This window comes from Carcharodon carcharias, chromosome 6 (assembly GCF_017639515.1).
Source record: "Carcharodon carcharias isolate sCarCar2 chromosome 6, sCarCar2.pri, whole genome shotgun sequence".
Classification (NCBI taxonomy): Eukaryota; Metazoa; Chordata; class Chondrichthyes; order Lamniformes; family Lamnidae; genus Carcharodon; species Carcharodon carcharias.
In genome coordinates this window covers 136388737-136404512 of record NC_054472.1, presented here as the reverse complement: position 1 = coordinate 136404512, position 15776 = coordinate 136388737, and positions in this window count along the sequence as shown.

Sequence of the window (15776 nt, the reverse complement as noted above, 5' to 3'; positions counted from 1 at the left end):
ACGCTCTACCATCTCTCGGCTCCTCTCTCACTCTACCATCTCGTGGCTCCTCTCTCGCTCTTCTATCTCCCGGCTCCTCTCTCACTCCTCCATCTCCCGTTTCCTCTCTCATTCCCCCATCTCCTGTCTCCTCTCTCGCCCTTCTATCTCTCGGCTCCTCTCTCGCTCTTCTATCTCTGGGCTCCTCTCTCGCTCTTCTATCTCCCGGCCTCTGTCTTGATCTTCTATCTCTCGGCTCCTCTCCTGTTACTGCATCTCGCAGCTCCTGTCTTGCTCTTCCATCTGCCGACTCCACTCTCAATCTTCTATCTCTCGGCTACTCTCTCGCTCCTCCATCTCCCGGCTCCTCTCTCGCTCCTCCATCTCCCGGCTCCTCTCTCGTTCCTCCATCTCCCGGCTCCTCTCTGGCTCTTCTATCTCCCAGCTCCTCTCTTGCTCCTCCATCTCCCGGCTCCTCTCTCACTCTAACATCTCACAACTAGTCCCTCGCTCTTCTATCTCCCAGCTCCTCTCTCACTCCTCCATCTCCCGGCTCCTCTCTTGCTCCTTCATCTCCCAGCTCCTCTCTCGCTCTCCCATCTCCCGGCTCCTCTCTCGCTCTAACATCTCCCGGCTCCTCTCTCGCTCCTCCACGCCCCGACTCCTCTCTCACTCCTCCATCTCCTGGCTCCTCTCTCGCTCTTCCATCTCCCGGCTCCTCTCTCACACTTCTATCTCCCGACTCCTCTCTCGCTCTTCAAATTCCCGGCACCTCTCTCGCTAATCCATCCCCTGGCTCCTCTCTTGCTCTTACATCTCCCGGCTCTTCACTCGCTCGTCTATCGCTCGGCTCCTCGTTCGCTCTACCATCTCCCAGCTCCTCTCATGCTCTTCTATCTCCCGGCTCCTCTCTCGCTCTTGTATTGCTCGGCTCCTCTCTCACTCCTCCATCTCCCGGCTCCTCTCTCACCCTTCTATCTCCCGACTCCTCTCTCGCTCTTCAATCTCCTGGCCTCTCTCTCACTCCTCCATCTCCGGGCTCCTCTCTCGCTCTTACATCTCCCGGTTGCACTCTCGCTCTTCAATCTCCTGTTTCCTCTCTCGTTCTTCTACCTCTCAGCTCCTCTCTTGATCTTCCATCTCCCGGCACGTCTCTTGCTCTTCCATCTTCGGCTCCTCTCTCACTCTTCTAACTCCCGGCTCCTCTCTCACTCCTCCATCTCCGGGATCCACTCTCACTCTTCCGACTCCCGGCTCCTCTCTCACTCTTCCATCTCGCGGCTCCTCTCTCGCTCTTCTAACTCCCAGCTCCTCTATCACTCTACTATCTCCCGGCTCCTCTCTCGCTCTTCCATCTTCCGGCTCATCACTCGCTCGTCTATCGCTCAGATCCTCGTTTGCTCTACCATCTCACAGCTCCTCTCATGCTCTTCTCTCTCTCGGCTCCTCTCTCGCTCCTCCATCTCCCGGTTCCTCTCTCACCCTTCTATCTCCCGGCTCCTCTCTCACTCCTCCATCTCCTGGCGCCTCTCTCGCTTTTCCATCTCGCGGCTCCTCTCTCGCTCTTCTATCGCTCAGCTCTCCTTTCGCTCGTCCATCTCCCGGCTCCTCTCCTGCTCTTCTATCTCTTGGCTCCTCTCTCACTCTTCTATCTCTTGGCTCCTCTCTCGCTCCTCCATCTCCCGGCTCCTCCCTCACTCCTGCATCTGCCGGCTCCTCTCTCGCTCCTCCATCTCCCGGCTTCTCTCTCACTCTTTCAACTCCTGGCTCCTCTCTCACTCTTCTATCTCTCGGCTCCTCTCTCGATCTTCCATTTCTCGGCTCCTCTCTCGCTCTTCTATCTCTCGTCTCCTCTCTCGCTCTTCTATCTCTCGGATCCTCTCTCGCTCTTCTGTCACCCGGCTCCTGTCTCGATCTTCTTTATCTGGGCGCCTCTCTTTTTACTGCATCTCTCAGCTCCTCTCTCGCTCTTCCATCTGTCGACTCCACTCTCACTCTTCTATCTCTCGACTACGCTCTCGCTCCTCCACCTCCCAGTTCCTCTCTCGCTCCTCCATTTCCCGACTCCTCTCTCGCTTCTCCATCTCCCGGCTCCTCTTTCCTTCCTCCATCTCCCGGCTCCTCTATCGATCTTCTATCTCCAGGCTCATCTCGCTCTTCCATCTCCCGGCTCCTCTCTCGCTCTTCTATCTCTCGTCTCCAATCTTGCTCTTCCATCTCCCAGCTTGTCTCACGCTCTTCTATCCCTCAGTTCCACGCTCGCTCTTCCATCTCCCGGCTCCTCTCTCGCTCTTGTATTGCTCGGCTCCTCTCTCGCTCCTCCATCTCCCGGCTCCTCTCTCACCCTTCTATCTCCCGACTCCTCTCTCGCTCTTCAATCTCCAGGCCTCTCTCTCGCTCCTCCATCTCCGGGCTCCTCTCTCGCTCTTACATCTCCCGGTTGCATTCTCGCTCTTCAATCTCCTGTTTCCTCTCTCGTTCTTCTACCTCTCAGCTCCTCTCTTGATCTTCCATCTCCCGGCACGTCTCTTGCTCTTCCATCTTCGACGCCTCTCTCGCTCCTCTATTTCTCGGCTCCTCTCTCGCTCCTCCATCTCCCGGCTCCTTTCTCGGTCCTCCATTTCCCGGCTCCTCTCTCCCTCCTCCATTACTTGGCTCCTCTCTCGCTCTTCCATCTCCCGGCTCCTCTCTCGCTCTTCCATCTTACGGCTCCTCTCTCACTCTTCTAACTCCCGGCTCCTCTCTCACTCCTCCATCTCCGGGATCCACTCTCACTCTTCCGACTCCCGGCTCCTCTCTCACTCTTCCATCTCCCGGCACCTCTCTCGCTCTTCTATCTCCCGGCTCCTCTATCACTCTACTATCTCCCGGCTCCTCTCTCGCTCTTCCATCTTCCGGCTCATCATTCGCTCGTCTATCGCTCAGATCCTCGTTTGCTCTACCATCTCACAGCTCCTCTCATGCTCTTCTCTCTCTCGGCTCCTCTCTCGCTCCTCCATCTCCCAGTTCCTCTCTCAGCCTTCTATCTCCCGGCTCCTCTCTCACTCCTCCATCTCCTGGCTCCTCTCTCGCTTTTCCATCTCGCGGCTCCTCTCTCGCTCTTCTATCGCTCAGCTCTTCTTTCGCTCGTCCATTTCCCGGCTCCTTTCATGCTCTTCTATCTCTTGGCTCCTCTCTCACTCTTCTATCTCCCGGCTCCTCTCTCGCTCCTCCATATCCCGGCTCCTCTCTTGCTCTTCCACCTCCCGACTCCACTCTCGCTCTTCCATCTCCTGTTTCCTCTCACACTCTTCTAACTCTCAGCTCCTCTCTCATTCTTCCATCTCCCGGCTCCTCTCTCGCTCTTCTATCTCTCGGCTCCAATCTTGCTCTTCCACCTCCCAGCTCGTCTCGCGCTTTTCTATCCCTCAGATCCACTCCCCCTCTTCTGTCTCCCGGCTCCACTCTCGCTCTTCCAACTCCCAGATCCACTATCGCTCTACCATCTCCCGGCTCCTCTCTCGCTCTTCTAACTCCCGGCTCCTCTCTCACTCCTCCATCTCCCGGCTCCTCTCTCGCTCTTCCATCACCCGGCTCCTCTCTCGATCTTCCATCACCCGGCTCCTCTCTCGCTCTTCTAACGCTCAGCTCCTCTCACGCTCCTCCATTTCCCGGCTGCACTCTCACTCCTTCATCTCCTGACTCCTCTCTCGGTCTTCCATCTCCCGGCTCCACTCTTGCTCTTCTATCTCTCGGCTACTCTCTCGCTCCTCCATCTCCCAGCTCCGCTATCGCTCTACCAGCCCCCAGCTCCTCTCTCGCTCTACCATCTCCCGCCAACTCTCTCGCTCTTCTATCACCCGTCTCCTATCTCACTCCTCCATCTGCCGGCTCCTCTCTCGCTCCTCCATCACCCGGGTCCTCACACGCTCTACCATCTCTCGGCTCGTCTCTCACTCTACCATCTCCCGGCTCCTCTCTCACTCTTCTATCTCCCGGCTTCTCTCTCACTCTTCCAACTCCTGGCTCCCCTCTCACTCTTCTATCTCTCGGCTCCTCTCTCGCTCTTCCATCTCTCGGCTTCTCTCTCACTCTTCCATCTCTCGGCTCCTCTCTCGCTCTTCTATATCTCGGCTCCTCTCTCGCTCTTCTTTCTCTCGGCTCCTCTCTCGCTCTTCTTTCTCTCGGCTCCTCTCTCGCTCTTCTATCTCTCGGATCCTCTCTCGCACTTCTGTCTCCCGGCTCCTGACTCGAAATTCTATCTATGTGCTCCACTCTTGTTACTGCATCTCCCAGCTCCTCTCTCGCTCTTCCATCTCCCGACTCCAATCTCACACTTCTATCTCTCAGCTACTCTCTCGCTCCTCCATCTCCCGGCTCCTCTTCGCTCTTCCATCACCCGGCTCCTCTCTCGCTCCTCCATCTCCCGGCTCCTCTCTCGTTCCTCCATCTCCTTGCTCATATCTCGCTCTTCTATCTCTCGGCTCCAATCTGGCTGTTCCATCTCCCAGCTCATCTCGCGCTCTTCTATCCCTCGGATCCAGGCTCACTCTTCTATCTCCCGGCTCCACTCTCGCTCTTCCATCTCACGGCTCCACTATCGCTGTTCCATCTCCCAGCACCACGCTCGCTCTACCATCTCCTGGCTCCTCTCTCGCCCTTCTAACTCCCGGCTCCTCTCTCACTCCTCCATCTCCTGGATCCTCTCTCACTCTTCTATCTCTCGCCTCCTCTCTCGCACCTCCACCTCCCGGCTCTTCGCTCGCTCCTCCATCACCCGGCTCCTCTCTTACTCCACCATCTCCTGGCTCCTCTCTCGCTCTTCCATCTCCCGGCTCCTCTCTCGCTCTTCTATTGCTCTGCTCCTCTCTCGTTCTTCCATCTCCTGACTCCTCTCACATTCGTCAATCTCCCGGCTCCTCCCTCACTCCTCCATCTCCTGGCTCCTCTCTCGCTCTTCCATCTCCCGGCTCCTCTCTCGCTCTTCTATCTCTCGGCTCCAATCTTGCTCTTCCACCTCCCAGCTCGTCTCGCGCTCTTCTATCCCTCAGATCCACTCTCCCTCTTCTATCTCCCGGCTACACTCTCGCTCTTCCAACTCCCAGATCCACTATCGCTCTTCCATCTCACAGCTCCACTCTCACTCTACCATCTCCCGGCTCCTCTCTCGCTCTTTTAACTCCTGGCTCCTCTCTCACTCCTCCATCTCCTGGCTCCTCTCTCGCTCTTCCATCACCCGGCTCCTCTCTCGCTCTTCTATTGCTCGGCTCCTCTCTCGTTCTTCCATCTCCTGTCTCCTCTCACATTCTTCAATCTCCCGGCACCTCCCTCACTCCTCCATCTCCAGGATCCTCTCTCGCTCTTCCATCTCCCAGCGCCTCTCTTGCTCTTCCATCTCCCGGCTACATTCATGCTCTTCTATCTCTTGGCTCCTCTCTCGCTCTTCTACCTGTCGGCTCCTCTCTCACTCTTCTATCTCCCGGCTCCTCTCTCGCTCTTCCATCTCCCGGCTCCTCTCTCGCTCTTCTATTGCCAGGCCCCTCTCTCGCTCTTCCATCTCCCAAGCTCCTCTCTTGCTCTTCTATTGCTCGGCTCCTCTCTCGTTCTTCCATCTCTTGGCTCCTCTCACATTCTTCAATCCCCCGGCTTCTACCTCACTCCTCCATCTCCCGGCTCCTCTCATGCTCTTCCATCTCCCGGCTACACTCTTGCTCTTCTATCTCTTGGCTACTGTCTCGGTCCTCGATCTCACTGCTCCTCTCTCGCTCCTCCATCTCCCGGCTCCTCTCTCGCTCTAACATCTCCCAGCAGCTCTCTCACTCTTCTATCTCCCGGCCCATCTCTCACTCTACCACCTCCCGGCTCCTCTCTTGCTCTTCTATCTCTCGGCTCCTCTCTCACTCCTCCACCTCCTGACTACTCTCTCATTCGTCCATCTCGCGGCTCCTCTCTAACTCCTCCATCTCCTGGCTCCTCTCTCGCTCTTCCATCTCCTGGCTCCTCTCTCGCTCTTCTATTGCTCGGCTCCTCTCTTGTTCTTCCATCTCCTGGCTCCTCTCACATTCGTCAATCTCCCGGCTCGTCCCTCACTCCTCCATCTCCTGGCTCCTCTCTCACTCTTCTATCTCTCGGCTCCTCTCTCGCTCCTCCACCTCCCGGATCCTCACTCACTCCTCCATCTTGCGGCTCCTCTCTAACTCCTCCATCTCCTGGCTCCTCTCTCGCTCTTCCACCTCCCGGATTCTCTCTCACTCTTCTATCCCTCGGCACCTCGCTCACTCCGCTATCTCCCAGCTGATATATTACTATTCTATCTCGCAACTCCAATCTCGCTCTTCTATCACTCGGTTGCTCTCTCGCTCGTCCATCTCCCAGCTCATCTCTCGTTCTACCATCTCCCGGCTCCTCTCTCGCTCTTCTATCTCGCGGCTCCTGTCTCGATCTTCTATCTATCGGCTCCTCTCTTGTTACTGCGTCACGCAGCTGCTCTCTCGCTCTTCCATCTGCCGACTCCACTCTCACTCTTCTATCTCCCGGCTCCTCTGTCGCTCTTCCATCTCCCGTCCCCTCTCTCGCTCTTCTATCTCCCGGCTCATGTCTCGATCTTCTATCTATCGGCTCCTCTCTTGTTACTGCATCACGCAGCTGCTCTCTCGCTCTTCCATCTGCCGACTCCAGTCTCACTCTTCTATCTCCCGGCTCCTCTCTCGCTCTTCTAACTCCCGGCTCCTGTCTCACTCCTCCATCTGCTGGCTCCTCTCTCACTCTTCTATCTCTCAGCTCCTCTCTAGCTCCTCCACCTCCCGGCTCCTCTCTCACTCCTCCATCTCCCGTCTCCTCTCTCATTCCCCCATCTCCTGGTTCCTGTCTCGCTCTTCCATCTCCCGGCACCTCTCTCGCTCTTCTAATGCTCGGCCCCTCTATCGCTGCTCCATCTCCCGGCTCCTCTCTCACACTTCTATCTCCCAACTCCTCTCTCGCTCTTCCATCTCCCAGCTCCACTCTCGCTCTTCTATCTCTCAGGTACTCTCTCGCTCCACCATCTCCCGGCTCCTCTCTCACTCTACCAGCTCCCAGCTCCAATATTGTTCTACCATCTCTCGGCTCCTCTCTCGCTCTTCTATCTCCTGGCTCCTCTCTCACTCCTCCATCTGCCGGCTCCTCTCTCGCTCCTCCATCTCCCGGCTCCTCACACGCTTTACCATCTCTCGGCTCCTCTCTCACTCTACCAGCTCCCAGCTCCTATCTCGTTCGACCATCTCTCGGTTCCTCTGTCGCTCTTCTATCTCCTGGCTCCTCTCACACTTCTCCATCTGCCAGCTCCTCTCTCGCTCCTTTATCTCCCGGCTCCTCACACGCTCTACCATCTCTCGGCTCCTCTCTCACTCTACCATCTCGTGGCTCCTCTCTCGCTCTTCTATCTCCCGGCTCCTCTCTCACTCCTCCATCTCCCATTTCCTCTCTCATTCCCCCATCTCCTGGCTCCTCTCTCACTCTTCCATCTCTCGGCTGCTCTCTCGCTCTTCTATCTCTCGTCTCCTCTCTCGCCCTTCTATCTCTCGGCCCCTCTCTCGCTCTTCTATCTCTGGGCTCCTCTCTCGCTCTTCTATCTCCCGGCCTCTGTCTTGATCTTCTATCTCTCGGCTCCTCTCCTGTTACTGCATCTCGCAGCTCCTGTCTCGCTCTTCCATCTGCCGACTCCACTCTCAATCTTCTATCTCTCGGCTACTCTCTCGCTCCTCCATCTCCCGGCTCCTCTCTCGCTCCTCCATCTCCCGGCTCCTCTCTCGTTCCTCCATCTCCCGGCTACTCTCTGGCTCTTCTATCTCCCAGCTCCTCTCTTGCTCCTCCATCTCCCGGCTCCTCTCTCACTCTAACATCTCACAACTAGTCCCTCGCTCTTCTATCTCCCAGCTCCTCTCTCACTCCTCCATCTCCCGGCTCCTCTCTTGCTCCTTCATCTCCCAGCTCCTCTCTCGCTCTCCCATCTCCCGGCTCCTCTCTCGCTCTACCATCTCCCGGCTCCTCTCTTGCTCCTCCACGCCCCGACTCCTCTCTCGCTCCTCCATCTCCTGGCTCCTCTCTCGCTCTTCCATCTCCCGGCTCCTCTCTCACACTTCTATCTCCCGACTCCTCTCTCGCTCTTCAAATTCCCGGCACCTCTCTCGCTAATCCATCCCCTGGCTCCTCTCTCGCTCTTACATCTCCCGGCTCTTCACTCGCTCGTCTATCGCTCGGCTCCTCGTTCGCTCTACCATCTCCCAGCTCCTCTCATGCTCTTCTATCTCCCGGCTCCTCTCTCGCTCTTGTATTGCTCGGCTCCTCTCTCACTCCTCCATCTCCCGGCTCCTCTCTCACCCTTCTATCTCCCGACTCCTCTCTCGCTCTTCAATCTCCTGGCCTCTCTCTCACTCCTCCATCTCCGGGCTCCTCTCTCGCTCTTACATCTCCCGGTTGCACTCTCACTCTTCAATCTCCTGTTTCCTCTCTCGTTCTTCTACCTCTCAGCTCCTCTCTTGATCTTCCATCTCCCGGCACGTCTCTTGCTCTTCCATCTTCGGCTCCTCTCTCACTCTTCTAACTCCCGGCTCCTCTCTCACTCCTCCATCTCCGGGATCCACTCTCACTCTTCCGACTCCCGGCTCCTCTCTCACTCTTCCATCTCCCGGCTCCTCTCTCGCTCTTCTAACTCCCAGCTCCTCTATCACTCTACTATCTCCCGGCTCCTCTCTCGCTCTTCCATCTTCCGGCTCATCACTCGCTCGTCTATCGCTCAGATCCTCGTTTGCTCTACCATCTCACAGCTCCTCTCATGCTCTTCTCTCTCTCGGCTCCTCTCTCGCTCCTCCATCTCCCGGTTCCTCTCTCACCCTTCTATCTCCCGGCTCCTCTCTCGCTCCTCCATCTCCTGGCGCCTCTCTCGCTTTTCCATCTCGCGGCTCCTCTCTCGCTCTTCTATTGCTCAGCTCTCCTTTCGCTCGTCCATCTCCCGGCTCCTCTCCTGCTCTTCTATCTCTTGGCTCCTCTCTCACTCTTCTATCTCCCGGCCCCTCTCTCGCTCCTCCTTCTCCCGGCTCCTCTCATGCTCTTCTATCTCTTGGCTCCTCTCTCGCTCCTCCATCTCCCGGCTCCTCCCTCACTCCTGCATCTGCCGGCTCCTCTCTCGCTCCTCCATCTCCCGGCTTCTCTCTCACTCTTTCAACTCCTGGCTCCTCTCTCACTCTTCTATCTCTCGGCTCCTCTCTCGATCTTCCATTTCTCGGCTCCTCTCTCGCTCTTCTATCTCTCGTCTCCTCTCTCGCTCTTCTATCTCTCGGATCCTCTCTCGCTCTTCTGTCACCCGGCTCCTGTCTCGATCTTCTTTATCTGGGCGCCTCTCTTTTTACTGCATCTCTCAGCTCCTCTCTCGCTCTTCCATCTGTCGACTCCACTCTCACTCTTCTATCTCTCGACTACGCTCTCGCTCCTCCACCTCCCAGTTCCTCTCTCGCTCCTCCATTTCCCGACTCCTCTCTCGCTTCTCCATCTCCCGGCTCCTCTTTCCTTCCTCCATCTCCCGGCTCCTCTATCGATCTTCTATCTCCAGGCTCATCTCGCTCTTCCATCTCCCGGCTCCTCTCTCGCTCTTCTATCTCTCGTCTCCAATCTTGCTCTTCCATCTCCCAGCTTGTCTCACGCTCTTCTATCCCTCGGTTCCACGCTCGCTCTTCCATCTCCCGGCTCCTCTCTCGCTCTTGTATTGCTCGGCTCCTCTCTCGCTCCTCCATCTCCCGGCTCCTCTCTCACCCTTCTATCTCCCGACTCCTCTCTCGCTCTTCAATCTCCAGGCCTCTCTCTCGCTCCTCCATCTCCGGGCTCCTCTCTCGCTCTTACATCTCCCGGTTGCATTCTCGCTCTTCAATCTCCTGTTTCCTCTCTCGTTCTTCTACCTCTCAGCTCCTCTCTTGATCTTCCATCTCCCGGCACGTCTCTTGCTCTTCCATCTTCGACGCCTCTCTCGCTCCTCTATTTCTCGGCTCCTCTCTCGCTCCTCCATCTCCCGGCTCCTTTCTCGGTCCTCCATTTCCCGGCTCCTCTCTCCCTCCTCCATTACTTGGCTCCTCTCTCGCTCTTCCATCTCCCGGCTCCTCTCTCGCTCTTCCATCTTACGGCTCCTCTCTCACTCTTCTAACTCCCGGCTCCTCTCTCACTCCTCCATCTCCGGGATCCACTCTCACTCTTCCGACTCCCGGCTCCTCTCTCACTCTTCCATCTCCCGGCACCTCTCTCGCTCTTCTATCTCCCGGCTCCTCTATCACTCTACTATCTCCCGGCTCCTCTCTCACTCCTCCATCTTCCGGCTCCTCTCTCGCTTTTCCATCTCGCGGCTCCTCTCTCGCTCTTCTATCGCTCAGCTCTTCTTTCGCTCGTCCATCTCCCGGCTCCTTTCATGCTCTTCTATCTCTTGGCTCCTCTCTCACTCTTCTATCTCCCGGCTCCTCTCTCGCTCCTCCATATCCCGGCTCCTCTCTTGCTCTTCCACCTCCCGACTCCACTCTCGCTCTTCCGTCTCCTGTTTCCTCTCACACTCTTCTAACTCTCAGCTCCTCTCTCATTCTTCCATCTCCCGGCTCCTCTCTCTCTCTTCTATCTCTCGGCTCCAATCTTGCTCTTCCACCTCCCAGCTCGTCTCGCGCTTTTCTATCCCTCAGATCCACTCCCCCTCTTCTATCTCCCGGCTCCACTCTCGCTTCTCCAACTCCCAGATCCACTATCGCTCTACCATCTCCCGGCTCCTCTCTCGCTCTTCTAACTCCCGGCTCCTCTCTCACTCCTCCATCTCCCGGCTCCTCTCTCACTCCTCCATCTCCTGGCTCCTCTCTCGCTCTTCCATCACCCGGCTCCTCTCTCGCTCTTCTAACGCTCAGCTCCTCTCACGATCCTCCATTTCCCGGCTGCACTCTCACTCCTTCATCTCCTGACTCCTCTCTCGGTCTTCCATCTCCTGGCTCCACTCTTGCTCTTCTATCTCTCGGCTACTCTCTCGCTCCTCCATCTCCCAGCTCCGCTATCGCTCTACCAGCCCCCAGCTCCTCTCTCGCTCTACCATCTCCCGCCAACTCTCTCGCTCTTCTATCTCCCGTCTCCTATCTCACTCCTCCATCTGCCGGCTCCTCTCTCGCTCCTCCATCACCCGGGTCCTCACACGCTCTACCATCTCTCGGCTCGTCTCTCACTCTACCATCTCCCGGCTCCTCTCTCACTCTTCTATCTCCCGGCTTCTCTCTCACTCTTCCAACTCCTGGCTCCCCTCTCACTCTTCTATCTCTCGGCTCCTCTCTCGCTCTTCCATCTCTCGGCTTCTCTCTCACTCTTCCATCTCTCGGCTCCTCTCTCGCTCTTCTATATCTCGGCTCCTCTCTCGCTCTTCTTTCTCTCGGCTCCTCTCTCGCTCTTCTTTCTCTCGGCTCCTCTCTCGCTCTTCTATCTCTCGGATCCTCTCTCGCACTTCTGTCTCCCGGCTCCTGTCTCGAAATTCTATCTATGTGCTCCACTCTTGTTACTGCATCTCCCAGCTCCTCTCTCGCTCTTCCATCTCCCGACTCCAATCTCACACTTCCATCACCCGGCTCCTCTTTCGCTCCTCCATCTCCCGGCTCCTCTCTCGTTCCTCCATCTCCTTGCTCATATCTCGCTCTTCTATCTCTCGGCTCCAATCTGGCTGTTCCATCTCCCAGCTCATCTCGCGCTCTTCTATCCCTCGGATCAAGGCTCACTCTTCTATCTCCCGGCTCCACTCTCGCTCTTCCATCTCACGGCTCCACTATCGCTGTTCCATCTCCCAGCACCACGCTCGCTCTACCATCTCCTGGCTCCTCTCTCGCCCTTCTAACTCCCGGCTCCTCTCTCACTCCTCCATCTCCTGGATCCTCTCTCACTCTTCTAACTCTCGCCTCCTCTCTCGCACCTCCACCTCCCGGCTCTTCGCTCGCTCCTCCATCACCCGGCTCCTCTCTTACTCCACCATCTCCTGGCTCCTCTCTCGCTCTTCCATCTCCCGGCTCCTCTCTCGCTCTTCTATTGCTCTGCTCCTCTCTCGTTCTTCCATCTCCTGGCTCCTCTCACATTCGTCAATCTCCCGGCTCCTCCCTCACTCCTCCATCTCCTGGCTCCTCTCTCGCTCTTCCATCTCCCGGCTCCTCTCTTGCTCTTCCATCTCCCGGCTCCTCTCTCGCTCTTCTATCTCTCGGCTCCAATCTTGCTCTTCCACCTCCCAGCTCGTCTCGCGCTCTTCTATCCCTCAGATCCACTCTCCCTCTTCTATCTCCCGGCTACACTCTCGCTCTTCCAACTCCCAGATCCACTATCGCTCTTCCATCTCACAGCTCCACTCTCACTCTACCATCTCCCGGCTCCTCTCTCGCTCTTTTAACTCCTGGCTCCTCTCTCACTCCTCCATCTCCTGGCTCCTCTCTCGCTCTTCCATCACCCGGCTCCTCTCTCGCTCTTCTATTGCTCGGCTCCTCTCTCGTTCTTCCATCGCCTGTCTCCTCTCACATTCTTCAATCTCCCGGCACCTCCCTCACTCCTCCATCTCCTGGATCCTCTCTCGCTCTTCCATCTCCCAGCGCCTCTCTTGCTCTTCCATCTCCCGGCTACATTCATGCTCTTCTATCTCTTGGCTCCTCTCTCGCTCTTCTACCTGTCGGCTCCTCTCTCACTCTTCTATCTCCCGGCTCCTCTCTCGCTCTCCCATCTCCCGGCTCCTCTCTCGCTCTTCTATTGCCAGGCCCCTCTCTCGCTCTTCCATCTCCCAAGCTCCTCTCTTGCTCTTCTATTGCTCGGCTCCTCTCTCGTTCTTCCATCTCCTGGCTCCTCTCACATTCTTCAATCTCCCGGCTTCTACCTCACTCCTCCATCTCCCGGCTCCTCTCATGCTCTTCCATCTCCCGGCTACACTCTTGCTCTTCTATCTCTTGGCTACTGTCTCGGTCCTCGATCTCACTGCTCCTCTCTCGCTCCTCCATCTCCCGGCTCCTCTCTCGCTCTAACATCTCCCAGCAGCTCTCTCACTCTTCTATCTCCCGGCCCATCTCTCACTCTACCACCTCCCGGCTCCTCTCTTGCTCTTCTATCTCTCGGCTCCTCTCTCACTCCTCCACCTCCTGACTACTCTCTCATTCGTCCATCTCGCGGCTCCTCTCTAACTCCTCCATCTCCTGGCTCCTCTCTCGCTCTTCCATCTCCTGGCTCCTCTCTCGCTCTTCTATTGCTCGGCTCCTCTCTTGTTCTTCCATCTCCTGGCTCCTCTCACATTCGTCAATCTCCCGGCTCCTCCCTCACTCCTCCATCTCCTGGCTCCTCTCTCGCTCTTCCATCTCCCGGCTCCTCTCTTGCTCTTCCATCTCCCGGCTCCTCTCTCGCTCTTCTATCTCTCGGCTCCAATCTTGCTCTTCCACCTCCCAGCTCGTCTCGCGCTCTTCTATCCCTCAGATCCACTCTCCCTCTTCTATCTCCCGGCTACACTCTCGCTCTTCCAACTCCCAGTTCCACTATCGCTCTTCCATCTCACAGCTCCACTCTCACTCTACCATCTCCCGGCTCCTCTCTCGCTCTTTTAACTCCTGGCTCCTCTCTCACTCCTCCATCTCCTGGCTCCTCTCTCGCTCTTCCATCACCCGGCTCCTCTCTCGCTCTTCTATTGCTCGGCTCCTCTCTCGTTCTTCCATCTCCTGTCTCCTCTCACATTCTTCAATCTCCCGGCACCTCCCTCACTCCTCCATCTCCTGGATCCTCTCTCGCTCTTCCATCTCCCAGCGCCTCTCTTGCTCTTCCATCTCCCGGCTACATTCATGCTCTTCTATCTCTTGGCTCCTCTCTCGCTCTTCTACCTGTCGGCTCCTCTCTCACTCTTCTATCTCCCGGCTCCTCTCTCGCTCTTCCATCTCCCGGCTCCTCTCTCGCTCTTCTATTGCCAGGCCCCTCTCTCGCTCTTCCATCTTCCAAGCTCCTCTCTTGCTCTTCTATTGCTCGGCTCCTCTCTCGTTCTTCCATCTCCTGGCTCCTCTCACATTCTTCAATCTCCCGGCTTCTCCCTCACTCCTCCATCTCCCGGCTCCTCTCATGCTCTTCCATCTCCCGGCTACACTCTTGCTCTTCTATCTCTTGGCTACTGTCTCGGTCCTCGATCTCACTGCTCCTCTCTCGCTCCTCCATCTCCCGGCTCCTCTCTCGCTCTAACATCTCCCAGCAGCTGTCTCACTCTTCTATCTCTCGGCCCATCTCTCACTCTACCACCTCCCGGCTCCTCTCTTGCTCTTCTATCTCTCGGCTCCTCTCTCACTCCTCCACCTCCTGACTACTCTCTCATTCGTCCATCTCGCGGCTCCTCTCTAACTCCTCCATCTCCTGGCTCCTCTCTCGCTCTTCCATCTCCTGGCTCCTCTCTCGCTCTTCTATTGCTCGGCTCCTCTCTTTTTCTTCCATCTACTGGCTCCTCTCACATTCGTCAATCTCCCGGCTCGTCCCTCACTCCTCCATCTCCTGGCTCCTCTCTCACTCTTCTATCTCTCGGCTCCTCTCTCGCTCCTCCACCTCCCGGATCCTCACTCACTCCTCCATCTTGCGGCTCCTCTCTAACTCCTCCATCTCCTGGCTCCTCTCTCGCTCTTCCACCTCCCGGATTCTCTCTCACTCTTCTATCCCTCGGCACCTCGCTCACTCCGCTATCTCCCAGCTCATATATTACTATCCTATCTCCCGACTCCAAACTCGCTCTTCTATCACTCGGTTGCTCTCTCGCTCGTCCATCTCCCAGCTCATCTCTCGTTCTACCATCTCCCGGCTCCTCTCTCGCTCTTCTATCTCCCGGCTCCTGTCTCGATCTTCTATCTCTTGGCTCCTCTCTTGTTACTGCGTCACGCAGCTGCTCTCTCGCTCTTCCATCTGCCGACTCCACTCTCACTCTTCTATCTCCCGGCTCCTCTGTCGCTCTTCCATCTCCCGTCTCCTCTCTCGCTCTTCTATCTCCCGGCTCATGTCTCGATCTTCTATCTATCGGCTCCTCTCTTGTTACTGCATCACGCAGCTGCTCTCTCGCTCTTCCATCTGCCGACTCCAGTCTCACTCTTCTATCTCCCGGCTCCTCTCTCGCTCTTCTAACTTCCGGCTCCTGTCTCACTCCTCCATCTGCTGGCTCCTCTCTCACTCTTCTATCTCTCGGCTCCTCTCTAGCTCCTCCACCTCCCGGCTCCTCTCTCACTCCTCCATCTCCCGTCTCCTCTCTCATTCCCCCATCTCCTGGCTCCTGTCTCGCTCTTCCATCTCCCGGCTCCTCTCTCGCTCTTCTAATGCTCGGCCCCTCTATCGCTGCTCCATCTCCCGGCTCCTCTCTCACACTTCTATCTCCCAACTCCTCTCTCGCTCTTCCATCTCCCAGCTCCACTCTCGCTCTTCTATCTCTCAGGTACTCTCTCGCTCCACCATCTCCCGGCTCCTCTCTCACTCTACCAGCTCCCAGCTCCAATATCGTTCTACCATCTCTCGGCTCCTCTCTCGCTCTTCTATCTCCTGGCTCCTCTCTCACTCCTCCATCTGCTGGCTCCTCTCTCGCTCCTCCATCTCCCGGCTCCTCACACGCTTTACCATCTCCCGGCTCCTCTCACACTCCTCCATCTCCCGTCTCCTCTCTCATTCCACCATCTCCTGGCTCCTCTCTCGCTCTTCCATCTCTCGGCTGCTCTCTCGCTCTTCTATCTCTCGTCTCCTCTCTCGCCCTTCTATCTCTCGGCTCCTCTCTCGCTCTTCTATCTCTGGGCTCCTCTCTCGCTCTTCTATCT